Source organism: Pithys albifrons, chromosome 4 (genome assembly GCF_047495875.1).
Source record: "Pithys albifrons albifrons isolate INPA30051 chromosome 4, PitAlb_v1, whole genome shotgun sequence".
NCBI lineage: Eukaryota > Metazoa > Chordata > Aves > Passeriformes > Thamnophilidae > Pithys > Pithys albifrons.
Genome location: NC_092461.1, coordinates 88934764 through 88949658, shown reverse-complemented (window position 1 = coordinate 88949658; position 14895 = coordinate 88934764).

The following is a 14895-nucleotide window of genomic DNA, read 5'->3' as shown; positions in this document are numbered from 1 at the left end:
CTTTGTAGCTTATTATTTCATTGCTAATTGTCCCTTATTTTATAACCTAAAATTTGGAACGAGGTCTAGGGATTTTTTTTTATGGTTATTACTCCATTTATGGAGCATCATAAACATGTCCAACATTGTTTAGAAGCATTTTTAAATGTAGGCAGGTTTATCTCCTCAATAAAAACAGTCTTTGGTGGTAGCTTATTAACTAAAAGAAATGAGAGAACCAACTCAAATAGTTTGATTGTTGTCATGGACAGCTCCCCTTTGGAAGACAGTAAATGTTTAAGCAGAAGGAAATAGAATGATTAAAAGAAGAAAAAAAGCATCACTGTCTTTGTTTCTCTTGTGCTTTGAAAATGTAAGCTATCTAGGGCAGAGGTGGTCTCCTACTTTGTGCTTCTATCACTACATCAAGGCAGCATCTTTGGTTGCAAAGTGATGGTACAAAAAAGAGCAACTTCATTTCATTGGCACTTCAGCAGAATTAGCACACTTTTAGTTCTTACTGTAATTAAAAGGTATCTTAAGTAATTACCATCTTAAGTTTGAATGAGCAAATATGTAAGAAAGATACTGTTAGGAGCAATATTTCATTGACAGAGAAATGATGGTTTTCAATGCCACCTGTCACTTTCCAAGCAACTGCCTCTAGCTCAAGCCGGCCAGTTTCCATTTCTTGAAGGTGTCTTGCAGAAAAGAGGGAATGATAATGTAACATCACAGTCAGTGTACCTGGCTATTATTGCAGCTTACTGTCTGTCATTTCTGAACATGCTGCCTTAATATAACTTATCATTGTATTAGTGTGGAATGGAGAGGCCTTTTCACACTTTCCCCCAACTGGTATTTCTGCTTCTGCTCCCTGTGAAGAAGCAGCAAGCCCTTTTACCTCTTCACTCCTTCCCACTTCCCACTGCAGCTGGAAGAGTATTTCCCAGCCACCCTCTTTCAAGATAATCACAGCTGATGGCAAAATCTGAGACCACAAGTTAAGCAATATTGTTGACTGCAAGAGCTTGTCAGACAGTGGAGTGAGATAGTGCTGTTAAAGAGGCAACGACCCCCAAGATCAGTAGTTGTTGCCTGAATGTTGATAATCACACCTGGGTATGTCAGTAGACAAAGATGGATTTAGAAAAGGTCCCCTTACCTAGGCAAGAGATCTCACAGTGCTTCACAGGGGTCCATGGCTACACTGTCCTGTTTGGAGCAACAATACTCAGCAACTTCCAGGAGCAAGGCCAGAGATTTGAGACACTCTGTAAAGGGAGAGCAATTGCATGGAGCCTTCTCACCACCTGGTGGCTCATTCAGCAAGCTGTCTTTACCCAGAGCTCCAAGCATGCAAGTGGTAAGAGAAGCAAATGAGTTCTTGTCCAGTACCTTTTCCAGTACACTGCACTAAGTGCTGAGGTAGGAGACTATCCTATTTTTCCAAGAGCAACACTGTAAATTCATTTTGCTTAATGATTAAGCAAAAACATCTTCAGATATTAATCATACTGAAACGATGGCAAGAGGTTATTCCCATCTTGATATCCTTCAGATGCTTTGCTCAGCCAAGTAGCATCAGTGTTCCCTTAGGGGTGATTATTGCTCTCCATGCAGGTGAGGTTCCTATCCAGTGCATAACTCATAGTCATTCCCAAACAGACACATCAGAGACTGACTTTTTGAGTTCACGGGGTGAAGCTGACACTAACCATGCAGTAGTTTGTTTATGCAGCTCTTCATGCTGCCTCCTCCCAGCTTTCTGTGAGGTCCAGGAATTGGCAGAGGCTGGGCACGAGTCACTGAGGTGGTGGTGTGCATGGCATCCTTCAAGGCACACATCTGGGGCACCACAAAGTTAACTCAGTTTGACACTTCTCTGGCTTTTGCATTTCAGCTGCATGTCCCAGGAGCCACAGCCTCTGAAGAAAGGCTTAGGAGTATTTTTCCACTGCCGTCTTGTCATTGAAGTGTATTTGGAAGAAGGCCAAAGCAAGCAGAGAGGTTCTTCTCTTGACAAAGTCAAGTTGCTCTTAAATAGCTTAAAAAATAAAGGAACCCACTGTTTATACATATAGGAATATATATATATACATACACTCACAGTAGTGTTGCATCTCATGCCAACAGATGTTACTATTGGAAGTCTTTATGACAGTGACCTCCTTAAAGAGGAGTGTGAGATATTTCATAGCTCATCTCTTCTGTCTAAGTGCCACTGACTATAACAAGGGTGAAGCACTGGCTTTGACAGCCCAGAGCAGAGACCCACTGAACTGAGGCTCTGCACATTGTGCCAGCAATTGGCCATTTTGTGAAAAATGTGATAGACAATTACAAGACTGGTTTTTCTTTGGTAAGAAAACTTGTTCTTATCTGGACATCTTAATTGAACACCTGCACATGGGCACTGAGCCTGCTAACAGCTAAGGTGGATCCACAACTAATGGATCAGTCTCTTTAATTGAGTTGCTAGAAACTTAATTGAAACTTCTTTGGAAAACAGTTCTCCGCTCATTCCACAAGGGTTTAGAATAAAATACTGTCCCCACAGACAAGTATTTTTGCTCTCTTTTCTACAGTCTTTTCAAACAGAGCAGTTTCTCTTGTATTCAAAGGTCTTTCAATGAAACTGTAGCATGTGCCTTGACATGGCTCAAACGGCAATCGTGGCTTTTCATTTTTATTATTATAGAAAACCAAACATTTAGAACTAATTTTTTTTCATAGCTTTTAACTTCTAAGAAAATGACAGTTCTGCAAATCACTGGTTTGGATATAAGCCATTAATCCCACACTCCAAGTGTCTAAATCCTTATTTAAATTAGGAAATTTTCGATTAAATATTTGAGATAATTCATGAAGTTTGTATCCCTTCACTCACTGCACTTCAGAAGGAATTAAGAATTAAGAAACAGGGGAAGTCCTATGATAGCATTTAAAAATGCATTAAGGTTACCAGCTATGAAAAATCAAAAGCACCAACAGCTCTTAGTCAAACGGTTCCACCACATGCCCCTGTCCTCATGCCTAAAAGCCAATCTTTAAGGGGAGCTTGCAATAATGTAGGCACCTTCTCCTACAAGATGGGAAATCAAAAGGCTGGGGAAGGAACTGCAGCTTGGATACACCTTGCCAGGATGCATGCTTGAGCCACAAAACTCTTTGTGCTCCACATGAGCAATACTATCACTGGCTTTAATTTCATCTATTGTTATTAAGGGTTTCCTGATCAGGCCGCTCAATACATGGTTATCATCACCCACCTTTGAGAGAAAGTGTTGGGCTTTGCATACCATGCAAGCTGAGCATTAGGGCAGCCCTCAGCTTGCTGCCTTGGCTTGCAGAGCCAGCTGATAACATAGATTCGTATCTGATGCATTGCTACAGGCACTGATCCCCACTGCAGGGCTTCAAGCTCCCCTCCAAGGCTCATTCCAAACTGATCATCATCCAAAGCCCTCCCTAGTAGCAGAGTGCTACCAAGCAGCCTAACCAAACCACTCCAGGTTTTCAAAATCTGACTCTTAGCTGCAATCCACACCAGTCTGACAAAATGGTTGCTTTTGTTTCTCCTTTATCTCGCACCACATTGTATTCTTTGTCTGTTTTCTAAATACTGGAAAGACATAGTCAATGGTAAAGCTGCATATCCTTTAATCACAGAATCATTTAAGTCAAAGAAGATCTTTAAGATCCAATTCAACTGTAAATCTCAATTTATGCCATGCAATTACATAGAAACTGCCCATAAAGAAACAATGAAAATTTAGACAGTTTTTTTTTCACTTCTTCTCTATCCATATGGAAAACCCACAATGCCTATGTCTTTTGCTGTGCCTCCTTATTAGAATACAAACTTTTTATTTAGCTTTTAAAATTTATTTATTATGCCAGAAGCCAATATCTTTGATTATGGAACAGCACATAGGAACCAAAAACCAAATTCTGATGCCCCCTCCCCTTGCTTTCCTATGATTCCTTCCCTCATTAAGGCTATAGAATTTAGGACAGTTTTTTTCATGTTGATAGCTGCAGGGAAACTGGCTGGGCAAGTAGATGGCCACAACAAAAAGCTACCTGAGGAGCATAAACAACCACACAGGGAGGTAATTTAGCACAAGGAAACGGGGACCAAAGATAATAAATGGACCCAGTTTTTGTGTCATATTTAGAGAAGTACAAATATGTTTATAATGTCAGCCTTAGTTTCTCCACTTGCAGCAAGTCTGCTTCCACCTATCTGATCAGTCACTACTGGAGTAAAGGAAAAGTTATGATTGAAAATACTGCCAGAGGCAGCGCATACATCCATTTCTAGAGCAGTAATTACATGAAGAACTCCTATAGAAAACTTTAACTCTGGAACATGATAGATTTAAGGAGTCCAAACCATCCATTTAGTATCTTGTGAGTGATCTCAGCTGAACACAAAGGTGTCAGAGATGTCAGATCCTTCATCTGTGTGCAGCTTTCCCAGCCTCAAGTAAACGGGTCTTTTATCTACCTACACTTGCTCTGTTTTGCCTAGGAGGGCAGAAAATGTTCTGTGGAGCTATTAGAAATATAATGCAACTCACACAGTTGGGGTTTTAAGTGAACTCTGCAAGAAAAAGGGGGGGGGAAAGGGTGTTTGTCTCATAAATAGTCAGTTTTCAAAGAGCAAGATTTCACGGGAAAGAAAAAAAAAAGCATCAGCCTGAAGTAGTGTGACTGATTCCTTTTGAATTATCTCAGCATGGTGTCATCTTATCTGGAGTTTTCATTTGTTCCAGAGACTAGTAATTGCCCCCTAAACCGACTAAGAGATTTAGCAGGATCAAGCTCTCAAATTCAGAGCACTGTGAAAATTTAAAGAGAATTTTTGATCTTTAAACTGAAAGACAAATGAATGTTATCCAGGTGACACATGCCATTTCAAGTACTGAAATAAGGAGTTTAGGGAGCAGGCTTTTTGGTATTTGGTGTCTTCCTTTGCTAATAGGAAGATGTAAGGCACTCTTTGCTCCTGCCATCTTGAAACTCTCTGTATATTAATACACCTGCGAAAAATGAGTAACAGACCAAGCTTATACATGTGTACATCATTTGCCAATATACCTGTCTTTCCTGGAGTAACCAATTCCCCCTAATCACAGACTACAAAAGAGGCCTGTATACCATTTTGCTGTTTGTTACTTTCGAGTTGTAGATTAACTTGATAGATTTAAAGGACTCAGGATGGCATATTAATTTCTATCAACACAAGTAAAATTATATTTGGAACAGACTAATTGCAATCCATATTTTTGCATTACAATCTTACGCAAAGTCTGTGATGTTAAAATGTACCATCTTGCTCTCTGATAAAGCAAACAAATTTCTGCATATTTCACAATTGGAATTCACCATATCCTCTACTTTTGATTTTGATCCAAACTTAAAGCAGCCTCTCAGATTTATAGACCATTTTGTTATTTTATCAGCCCAAATGCTTACATTCAGCAATGGAAAAAAGACTAATAAATAGTGTGCCAGAATGATAATTACTTTTGGTGGGCATAGACCCTAGTCATTCAAATTCAAAGGCAAACAGGTGCATCTATCTAAGTTTATGAACAGATTACCAAGCACTTCTGGATACATTAGCCTTGCTTCTGTATTGATGCCTATGTATATAAGTGGGTGAAAAGAATGATGTATTATGGACTGTGTGCTATTGAAAAAAAGTATTTTCCTGTTCAAGCCCCCTTTTTAATTTTAGTGCTAAGTCTAATTATTTTCAGAATCTTCTACATCCTTCAGGACTGCTGGCCTATTAGTGGCAGGGATTGTCATTAAAACTTTCTTCCATATAAATCAAATTATTGGAAGAAGCTAGAGGAACATTTATAACTGAGGCACTCTCAGTTCCATCTAATGAGGTCAAAGAAGCTGAACTTATTTTACATTTGGAACAGATAATGCTAATCAGCTGTTACTGAGCACAGCTTCAAGGTGATTGCTGTGTCCCAGTAAATCTGTGTCATAGTTCCAAGTAGATAGACGTGAAGCTACAACATATTAAGAAATGGAATGCATCATCTTAATTATTAATATTTTATGTTGATGACTCAATTACCTGTCATATCCTATAGGAACACTTTCACAGAGTGGGAAATGTAATGCAGTGCAGTTTTCTATTAATTTAATACTCAGTAAATTTCCATGGGGGAAAAAATCACCTCAGATGTGTTTGCTACTTTTTAGTGCATTTCTATTTTAAACCAGGCAATGCATGCACTTATCTCCAGTTAAAAACAACATTTTATTATCCAGTTCTCAAATACCACCCTCGAAACTCTTATGAACTTAAAAAATTATTTCCAACTGGTCTTAAGGTATTTAAATTTCACCAGTGAGTGTCAGACAACTCCAAGTTAAACTTCCAAAAATTATATGCAGCTCTACAAACTTTAAATTCATACCCAGCCCAATTCCACTAAATATCATTTCCAGATCAGTGCAAAGGAACATTAGCAGACTGAAGCCTAGAAGCTAATGAATTCTGGTGCTCCATACTCTAGGAACATCTCTTTATACCTTCATCTCTACCTCTCTTGTAAAACCCTTTACTTAATTTCTGAGACCTGCTCTCTACCTGTGTTTTTCCCAAGTCTCTCCACATTCAAGTTATCTTTATTCCCATCTTTATACTGAAATTTTATTGCCAGACAGCAGAATTGGTAACCCCTGTATGACTGAGCTCCTAATGCATCTGATCCTGAATCCATCTGGTCAGAATTAAAACTGCCTTAAAGTAATCACAAGCAACACTGTATCTCCCCGTACCAAAGTTGGCAACGCATTACAGGGTATTAGGGAAAATACTAACAAGATTCAAAGCTGTGCAGAAATAAATATTTTCCTTTCCTTTTATTAATTCTCTGTTTGACAACCAATCCCTGAAAATGACATGCAGACTATACTGTGTTCTGAATTTATATTGTATTCTTGCAGCTTTTAACTAGATCCTCCAGCTAAGTGTTCAACACAATAAGAAAACCTACAGAGCTATGCCTGGAATCATTTCCAAATGCCTTTTGTCTGATGCCTGTAACTTCTGGCATTTCCACACATTAAAAAGTAGTATGTTCCAGTGGATTTGTAGATACAGCTGCTCTTTGCCCAAATCTTCCTTGGTTGCTGTTCACTTAAATAGTAAAGAGGTCAATGGAGAGGAATTTGAAAACGAAAAGTTGCCTTCTCCTACTCCATTTAATGTTATTATGCTGTCATGCCAAATTCCAAAAACTGAAAACAATTAACAATCACACTATAAAGTGAAATCCTGGTAATATTCCTAGGCAACTCCATGGGTCCCCCTTGCAGGATTACTTCTCTCCATGTGAATCATTGGGAAAAATAAGTGTGGGGGCGCAGAGACAGCAATAATAGTAGAGAACATGTCAGGCAGCAAAAAGCAGGTATTCTGTACTTTGCATGCACTGTTGGAAGTCCAGCAAAAGAAACATAATTTCTGCATTTAAAAAGTTTCTAATGATGTACCAATAAACAGTTGATAATAGAAGAGACAAAGATATCAATCCATTACTAATACAGCAAGATAGTTTAAACCAACACCTTATCAAAGGCATATTTATAAACACTTTACAGCTTTTAAGTTTTCAAAAGCCTTTTGCAGCCATTGTATGACTTTAACACTTTAGTTAGTTTAGTCATAATGTTGGTTTCTGCAAGTCTAAGGAAGAGTTTAATAAATACTCTTGAAATTTAGTGCCAGCATCTCAGAATTCTCCCTATTAGCATTTAAAACAGTTCAAGGCAATACAGCATTTATTCTCAAGTCTAACCTTGACTCCACTATTCACTACATCCACATTAGATCCATTAAGTACTTCAGAAATGTCATATTTAATTTCATCATGTATCTTAGCAGCTGTCTTGGAATTCAAGAATTGGCTACAGTTTTGCATATATTAACTGCTTATATTTGCAATTCCTTTTACTTACTCTGTCCAAAATAGCAAGGAAACAGTTCTCTAAAGACTCACCTTTACATGAATGCATTTGGCATTCTTATGCATATTTTTATTTATATGCATATCGGCAGTAACAGCAGCCTTCAAAGGATCCTTCCTTAAATACTATTCATACATATTGCTTATGAATACTTACATTTCATTAAGGCTCTTTCTGTACAGACCACTGGACTGTGATTGACAACTGTAGGGCACACAGATTCATAAGCAACAGCTAACACAGAAGAAATGTCTCTATTAGAAGATTTTCTTGAGCATCCAATAACTGAACATATTTCAGTGTCAAATGTTTCGGCATTTTGTGCTGTGGGTCACATTTGTTGCAATAGTGTGGAGGGTTGACCCTGGCTGGACTACAGATGCTCAGCAAAGCTGCTCTATCACTCTGATCCTCACCTGGACAGGGGAGAGAAAATATGAAAGCTCATAGTTTGAGATAAGGATCAGTGACCAGGTACCATCATGGGGAAAACAGACTTGACTTGGAGAAATTACTTTAATTTGTTACCAATCAAATCAGAGTAGGATAATAAGAAAAGCCCCAAATCTATAAAACAGCTTCCCCCCCCCCACAACACTCCTTCCCAGGCTTAAGTTTATTTCCAGTTCTCTACATCTTTTACCCCAGAGGCACAGGGAGACAGGGAATGGGGGTTACAGTCAGTTCATCACATGTTGTTTCTGCCCTTGCTTCCTCCTGAGGGAGAGGAGTCCTTTGCCTGCTCCAGCATGAGGTCCCTCCCACAGGAGACAGTCCTCCATGAACTTCTCCCATGTGATTCCAACCTCCACAGGCTGCAGTTCTGCATGAATGTGCATGAGCTCAGCTCCCTCTCACAGAATGCAGTCTCTGAGGAATGGACTGCTCCAGCATGGTCCCCTGTCTGGTCATGAGTCCTGCCAGCAAACTGCACCAGCATGGGCTCCCCCTCCATGGGTCCAGGAGTCCTTCCAGGAGTCTGCTCCAGCATTGCCTTCTTATGGGGTCACTGTCTTAATTTAGAAGAAACGAAGATATTTATATGGACCAGGAAAAGAAGAGCTTCCCTCAAAGAATCACCACCGCTTTGAAATTTAGGAGTTCTAATCAGAAAAATTTATAAAAATAGAGGATAACAGTTTTTACCTACAAATATATATATATATATATATAACCAAAACCTAGGATAGAACAAACACCTACACTGTACCCCCAAGCAGAAGAACAACCCCTTTAAATGAAACGGAATTTTTTTTTGCCCTTTGATGCAATTATATATACAGACAACAGGGGTCGCCGCCGCGCCTCGGCTGGCAGTGAAGTCCTCCAGTAAGACAAAGATGGAAGGGGTATTGACTCCTCTGAATGACTCAGGTGGTAACAGCAGTCACACAGGGCAGGATGGAACTGTTCTCAGGCAGAGTAGGCGCTCTCTCTCTCTCTCCTTGCCTCTTTGTCCGAAGAAGGAGGCGCTGGAAGATGAGGGCAAGTGGGGTGGTGGTTCTCAGCAACCCCTTGCAGCTGAAATCGGTCCTCAGGAACTCCACAGCAAATCCAAAAGGCTCCCTCTCCCTCTGAAGCCTAAGGGTGCACAGAGTAGTTCGAAGAGGAAAGCAGGAAGAACCAAGCTAGGAAAAGGAGTGCTCACCAGCTCGGCAAATGCTCCTTTGGACATCCAGCTGTTCCAGTGTGGGGTCCTTCAATGTGCTGCATGTGGATTTCTGCTCCACTGTGGTCCACCATGGGCTGCAGAGGAGTCTCAGTTCTGGCACCTGGAGCACCTCCTCGTTCTTCACTGACTTTGGCATCTGCAGGGCTTTCTCTCACATATTCTCACTTTGCTCTTCTCTGGCCACAGTTACTTCTGCTCAATAACTCTTTTGACCTCATAACTGTGTTGTCCCAGAGGCATCACTGATGAGCTTAGCCTTGGCTAGCAGCAAGTCTGTCTTGAAGCTGCCTGGCATTGACTCTGTCGGACATCAGGGAAGCTTCCAGCAGCTTCTCAGAGAAGCCATCTCTTTAGCCCCCCTCCACTACCACAGCGTTTCCACACAAACACTGTACATACAAACAACCACTCCTCGGGTTCACAGAATCACAGAGTATGCCAAATTGGAAGGGACCCTCAAGGATCCCCAAGTCCAACTTCTGGCCCTGCACAGGACCACTCCCAAGTGTTGCACCCTGTGCCTGAGAGCATTGTCCAAATGCTTCTTGCACTTTGTCAGGCTTGGTGCTGTGATCACTTCCCTGGGGAGCCTGTTCCAGTGCCCAACCACCCTCTGGGTGAAGAGCCTTTTTCTGATATCCAGGCTAAATCTCCACACAACTCCAGGTCGTTCCCTTGGGTTCTGTAACTGGTCATCACAGAGAAGAGATCAGTGCCTGCCCCTGCTCTTCCTCTCACAAGGAAGTTGTAACTGCAGTGAGATCTCCCCTCAGTCTCCTCCAGGCTGATCAGACCAAGTACCCTCAGCCGCTCCTCATACGGCTTCCCCTCCAGGCCCTTCCCCATCTTTGTTGCCCTCCTTTGGACACTATAAGAGCTTAATATCTTTCTCATATTGCAGTGCCCACAACTGCACACAATATTCCAGGTGAGGCCGCCCCAGTGCAGAACAGAGCAGGACAATCCCCTCCCTTCACCAACTGGTGATGCTTTGCCTGATCCCCCCCAGGACATGGCTGGCCCTCCTGGCTGCCAGGGCACTGCGGACTCACATTCAGCTTACCATCGACCAGGATCCCCCATGGCACTGCTTTCCAGCATCTCATTCCCTAGTGTGTACAAACATCTGGGATTGCCCTATCCAGATGCAGAATCCAGCACTTTCCCCTGTTGAACTTCATACAGTTAGTGATTCCCCAGCTCTCTGATTTGTTGAGGTCTCTCTGCAGAGCCTCCCTGCCTTTGAGGGAGTCAACAGCTCCTTCCAGTTTTGTGTCCTCTGTAAACTTGCTTAGTATCCCCTCCACTCCTGCATCCAAGTCATTTATGAAGATGTTGAAGAGCACAAGGCCCAGGATGGAGCCTTGTAGAACCCTTCTAGTCACCAGTCTGACGTCACCCCATTCACTATTACCCGCTGTGCTTGACCCATGAGCCCATTGCTCACCCACTGCATGATGTGCTTACCCAGCTGTGCTGGACATGTTGTCCAGAAGGATCCTGTGAGACAGTATTGAAAGCTTTACTGAAATCCAAAAAGATTCCATCAGCTGGCTTCCCTTGATCACCTACGTGGGTTATCTTGTCATAGAAGGAAATCAGGTTTGATAAGGAATACTTTCCTCTCATAAAGCTGTGCTGACTGTGACCAATGACAGCATTGTCTTTCAGGTGTTTTTCAATACCTCCCAGAATAATCTTCTCCATGACTTTACCAGACACTGAAGTGAGACTGATAGACCTGTAGTTTCCCAGGTCCTCCTTCTTCCCCTTCTTGAAAATCAAGACAACATTTGCCAGCTTCCAGTCAGCTGGGACCTCTCTGGATTCCTAAGACCTCTCAAAAATCAAGAGGTTTTGCAATGACATCAGCCAACTCTTTGAGGATTCTGGGAGGAATCCTCTCAGGCCTCATAGACTTGTAGCGATCCAACTGGAGCAGCAGATCCTGCACAATTCAGAGTCAACAGCTGGGAGTCGATCATTGTCACAGTCATGGTCCTCCAGTTGAAGATACTAAGCCCCCCTTTGTCCATCATCCAGGTTGAACACAGAGGCAAAGCAAGTGTTAAACACCTCTGCCTTGTCTCTGTCCCTGTTTGTGAGGTAAACATCCGCATTCTGTAACTGGTCAGTTATTTCTATACTGCCTATTGCTATTAATGTATTTGAGAAAACTCATTTTATTGTCTCCCAAATTTCTGGCCAGCTGCAACTTCAGCTGAGCCTTGGCCACATGAATTTTCTCCCTACAATGGCAAGCAGCATCTCTGTATTCTTCCCCTGTCACTTGACCTTGCTTCCATTGGACTTACACCTTCCTTTTTTGCCTTATTTCCAAGGGAATATCCCTGCTCAGCCAAGCTGGCCTTCTGCCTCACCTGCTTGACTTCCGAATTTGGGAATTGCCTGCTCCTGTGCCCTTAGGAGGTGATGTTTGAAAAGCAACCAGCACTGATATTAGCCTACAGGACAGGTGCTTTACCAAAGGAGAGCACACACAGTAACTATGACCAAAAAAGCTGCTCAGTTGTATTCTGTTATCGGATTTTTCAGTCTAATGGGCAGAAATAGAAGAGGTCCATGAGCTGTCCCCATGATTGACAAGAACATAAGCCTGCACAGACAGAACATTGCATACCCAAGTTTTAGCACCAGCAGGCCTATTTCATTGGCATGCATCTTAAGCAATCCTCAAGAAATCTCAAAATCACTAAGGATATGCAAAATTAATAGAAAGACAAATATTTCAAAATACTAGAAAAACATGTCTTAGCATTCAGTGCTTGTCATAATCTAACATCATGATATAAAATTATATGATCAAACTAACAAGAGATTAGAATCAAAATTATCTCCCACACTTCCCAATGTAGCCTAAATAGATTCTCTGAAGAGTGATTTAAATCCCCTGCATAACTTTGATTATCAAGAAGGCAATTTATTCAGATTGACTCCCCATAATGTAAATGCATATTTAACACATGAATCTATTATATTTTAATTGAATAAGTTCAGATAACACTGAAAAAAATTGTAATGTTTTTGAGCAAGCAGTTTGACAGAAAGAACTGACTGGAATGCTTTATCTAGATTAGCTCTATGTTATTCCACTCCTCACATTGCTTCAAGGTGAAGATCACAAAGCTGAAGCTCTTCAAGTTTTGATTTAGTTAGTACATCCAAACTCATTATGCTAAACAAGTGTCTGTTTCACAACTTAAAAAGTTTCAAATTAGGAAGCATTTTCATGAGAAGCCTAAAATGGATTGTATCATAGTAGAAAATCAGGGCTGTTTTTAATGTGCATGCCTCTGTTTCCAAGGACACACACACACAAAAAATTACATTTTAAATGGCTTATTCATTTTGAGGTAATAGCTTGTAGTAACTCCAGCTGCTCTTTTAAGTGCATACTCCATATCAAGATGCACCGCCATGGAATTTGCTAAGACACAAGAAATCCAGTGAGCAGTGAGGTACTACAAGCCAGAGGTCTGTTTCCTCAATTTTGCAGAACTTTAACTGTGAGAACAAGTGGTTGTAAAACTCATGTTGCAGATTTCTCTCCATTCTTTGAGTGGAAGAACTGGAAATACAAGCCATCTATACTTGCTGAAAGCCACATGCATCTGATCAAGAGGCATCCCATTTTCCTACCAGGAATTAAGCTATCATTCCATATCAGGAAAAAGGATGGAAGAAGGTGTTTTGCTTTTTTTTCGCAACTGCCTATTCATGAAGTCATCTTTATTTCTGCAAGTAATTCTCCCAGATCCCAGAATTGCTTTCCAGGAACTGCTGCTGCTGACTAAAGTTACTTGAGGAAGAGGAAATAAAAGATAGCATAGCAAGGATGTACAAACCTTCTCATTACTTTTAATAAAACTCAGCTTTCAAATAGTCTTATGCAGTTCCTTCAAGTTGGACTGGAAGGGAATCTGGACAAGAAAAGCAAAATTATCTTGGCATTCAGGGCAGAGACAGGGTACAAAGGTGATCAACTACTTAAGTATTTTTATGCAACTTAGCTAAACAGAAGCTTTCAGGAAAAACCTCTGATTTACAGCCACATGCTCTTTGGGTCAACCGGCAGTAAGTTGGGCCCCTACCTTGTTACCCTCTAAGAGGCAAGTGGCAGGCAAGTAAAACCTGACTGTGAAAAAAACCAAAACCATCTTGAAGCAATACTTGCTTATTGCTTAGACTAAGCTTAAGCAGGCATGTTGGTATGCCTTTTATAGGTCCAGCCACAATTCAGGTGCTTATCAGATTAACAAAGTTCATAACCACGTCCCTTTTGAGAGTTTTGCTTATGCTGGCTTTGTAAACCGAGCTGGTACATTTCTTCTCTACTCATGAAAATGGGAGACTGTAGCTGTTCACATTTCTAAAGTTGCTGCAGGGATAACTCCACCCGACAGACTATGGTGACTGTGACAAAGGCTGTAAGGAACAAACCAGCAGGAAGATTTTTCCAGTCCTTACCATTGTGCAGGAGTTCCCTAGGACAACAAAGATAGATTGCAGCTACCCAGGCTAACCCAAACCACCTGAAACAGCTGCAGTCCTGCCCTCCTCCTGGGGGTACTATCCTCTAGCTAGACTGGTCTGGCAGCTAAGTCAGCTCAACTTTGCAATTTAGAAGTCGTTTAATGAGCATCTATTGAGGGATATTAATTATACAAGCTTTCATGCTGTATTTTAACTGGAGCTGGCCAAGCATTTCAGCAAACTGTAACAGGCAATGCTGTGAAGTTCTGTGTTGGAAATGCCAAGTGGCCTTTGCACACCGAGCAGACAGGGCTGTGAGGATTTGTGCTTCACTGATGCATTTTGGTCTTCATTATCAGCTCACACATTCTCTTGTGTCAGATACTCCTGTGTTGGACAGCAGTGCTGTTATTCAAACAACTTGGGCTAAGCAAACTCTTCATACTATGCACAAGCATTCAGTGATGCAAGCCAGATCTCTGCAACTAGAAGTCTTCAAGGAGACAAGTCTGAAGCAGGCAGACTACAGAAAAAAGGAAGTTCTGTTGCAGTAAAGTAACAGATATTGTTGATCTCCAGCTTTAAAATTATACATCTAAACAAATCTGAAGTCCCATTAAATCTCATAAAGTACTCATTACATTAGCAACTTAATAATGTGTGTGCTTAAATAGACTCCTGCATTTGCTCTGGCCAAAGTCCCATTTTAATCTCTTTCACAAGGTTCTGGCACTCACCTGATG